The sequence below is a fragment of the Neoarius graeffei genome, chromosome 6, assembly GCF_027579695.1.
Source record: "Neoarius graeffei isolate fNeoGra1 chromosome 6, fNeoGra1.pri, whole genome shotgun sequence".
Lineage (NCBI taxonomy): Eukaryota > Metazoa > Chordata > Actinopteri > Siluriformes > Ariidae > Neoarius > Neoarius graeffei.
This window is the reverse complement of record NC_083574.1, coordinates 74,583,133-74,586,007: the sequence shown is the minus strand read 5'-3', so window position 1 is coordinate 74,586,007 and position 2,875 is coordinate 74,583,133. Positions and strand designations below refer to the sequence as shown.

The following is a 2,875-nucleotide window of genomic DNA, read 5'->3' as shown; positions in this document are numbered from 1 at the left end:
AATCCAGAGGTTCTGGGGCAAAAAAACAATAAGTCTAATCCAAAATGCAAAGCACTCAGAAGATCGATCAAAAAAAAGAAAATCCAAAAGTTCAAAGACCAAAAAAGAAAAAGGCAAAAATGTAAACGCTCAGAAGATACCAAAGGTTAAGTGAAAAATCCAACAAGAAAACAAAAGGCCCAAAACACAAGGGCAAAAGCAAGGACACGGGACAGAGGTTCTAACAAAAAGCATTACAGCACAAAGACTCCGTGACAAGGGAACAAACAGAGGGGTATTTATACACAAACTAATTAAGGAACAGGCCATCACATGGTCCACCCCTTGTCATGGTGTGATGGCTTGAGTACCTCAATGATCCAGAGAGCTATGCCAGCATGAGTGTATGCTCCTGGTAGGGCCACCCATGCTGGACAGGTCAAAGGATAGAGGTCAGACAAATGTGGACCACCTCACCCAGAGGCTAATTGGGTTTGCGTAGGGTTAACACCTCTACCTGTAAAAAGAACAAGTTACAGAAGCATCGACAACAACAAACCTAATCACTCACCTGGGAGAGGAAGGGTCTCCATCTGGGAGACACATGACGCAATGCAGTGAAAGCCGAAAGGAAGCTGTGAGGCCAACTCCCCTTCTGACATCCAGGACACCAACAAGAATAGCTACATGGAACATCAGGACAATGTATGAAGCAGGAAGAACCATCCAAGTAGCGAGAGAGATGAAGAACTATAGGATCAGAGTTCTTGGATTGAGCAAGACAAGGTGGCTACAGACAGGACAGCTAAGACTGTCATCAGGAGAGCAGCTGTTGTACTCGGGACACACAGAGGATGGAGCCCCCCACACTGAGGGCGTGGCCCTGATGTTGGCACCAGAGGCACAGCAAGCACTCATCGGCTGGGAACCTGTCAACTCCTGCATCATCACAGCCAAGTTTACCACCAAGAAGAAGGACATCAGGCTGAATATCATCCAGTGCTATGCTCCCACCAACAATGCGGAAGAAGAAAGGAAGAAGGAATTCTACCAGCAACTGCAGGCAGTGATAGACAGAGGAGGAGCCAAGGACATGACCATACTGATGGGAGACTTCAACACCAAGATCAGGTCAGATAACACTGGCTACGAGGACATCATGGGGAAACAGGGACTGGGACAGATGAACGAAAATGGTGAGTGCTTTGCGGACCTGTGCGCACTGAACCAACTGGTGATTGGAGGAAGTATCTTTCCACACAAGCGCATCCACAAAGCCACATGGAGATCTCCAGACCAAAGAACGGAGAACCAGATCAATCATATTTGCATCAGCCGGAAGTTCAGGAGGTCATGGTGGGATGTGAGGGTGCTGAGAGGAGCTGACGTATCATCAGATCACCACCTGGTTGTGACAGCAGTGACACTACGGCTCAAGAAATACACCAATGCCAACAATAACACACGGACAAGATACAACGTGGGTATGCTCAGGAACAAAGACACACAAACAGCATTCCAGATCAGCCTTTCCAACAGGTTCCAGCTACTACAGGGGCTGATAGATGACAGTGAGACAGACCTTGAGACACAGTGGGAGGAGAGCAAGAAACTCTGGTGAGATATGTGTGAAGAAGTCTTGAGTAAGAAGAAGGCCCAGCACAAGGAATGGATCCCCACTGATACCATCCAGAGGTTGGAGACAAGGAAAGGGAGGAAAACTGCACTGAACACAAGCCGGACAAGAGCAGCTAAATCAAAAGCACAGGCAGAATACACACCAGCAGACAGAGAAGTAAAGAGGAGCATCAGGAAAGACAAAAGGGACTTCATCGATAACCTGGCAAGCCAAGCGGAGGAAGCAGCCAGACAGGGTAACCTTAAAGACTTGTACCTGACCACCAAGAAGCTGGCAGGCAAGTTCCAGCAGACGGACAAGCCAGTGAAGGACAAAGACGGAAAACCACTGATGACTGTAGATGAACAGATGAAGCGATGGGCAGAACACTTCAGAGAGCTGCTGAACAGTCCTGCCCCTGAATTATTACCCGACATCCCACTTCCGGAGAGAGAATTACCAATCAGCTGCGATCAGCCCACAAAAGCAGAGATCAAGAAAGCCATCATGACACTGAGGAACGGGAAAGCGGCCGGGCCGGAAGGGATACCAGCAGAGGCCATAAAGGCACACATTGAAACCACAACCAGTGTGCTGCACAGCCTCTTCAGCAAGATCTGGGAGAAAGAGGAAGTGCCAGCTCAGTGGAAAGAAGGGATCGTGATCAAGCTGCCCAAAAAAGGAGACCTCAGGGACTGCAACAACTATCGAGGGATCATGCTCCTGTCAGTGCCAGGCAAAGTGCTCAACAGAATCCTATTGGAGAGGATGAGGGAGGCAGTTGACCCCAAGCTCCGAGATCAGCAGGCAGGCTTCCGCAGAAACAGGTCATGCGCGGATCAGATCACCAGCCTACGCATCATAGTGGAGCAGTCGCTTGAGTGGAACTCCACCCTTTACATCAATTTCATAGACTACGAGAAGGCTTTTGACAGCATAGACAGGGAGACACTGTGGAAGCTGCTATGGCACTACGGAGTCCCTGACAAGATCATCTCCCTCATCCGGTGCTCGTACGAAGACATGAGCTGCAGGATCGCCCATGCCGGCCAGCTGTCGGAAAGCTTCAAGGTGAAGACCGGAGTCCGGCAGGGGTGTCTGCTGTCACCATTCCTCTTCCTCCTGGTTATCGATTGGATCATGAAGACCACCACAATAGGCAGGGACAACGGAATACAGTGGACACCCTGGACGCAGCTAGATGACCTCGACTTTGCCGACGACCTGGCGCTCCTGGCACACAACTACAGCCAGATGTAGGACAAGACCACCCAACTG

The 2,875-nt window shown here is 49.8% G+C and overlaps 1 pseudogene; it reads left to right on the top strand.

The window, feature by feature from the left end:
* The first annotated feature begins 682 nt into the window (after window positions 1-682).
* LOC132888322 (craniofacial development protein 2-like) lies at window positions 683-1,365 on the top strand (annotated as a pseudogene).
* The last annotated feature ends 1,510 nt before the right edge of the window (window positions 1,366-2,875 follow it).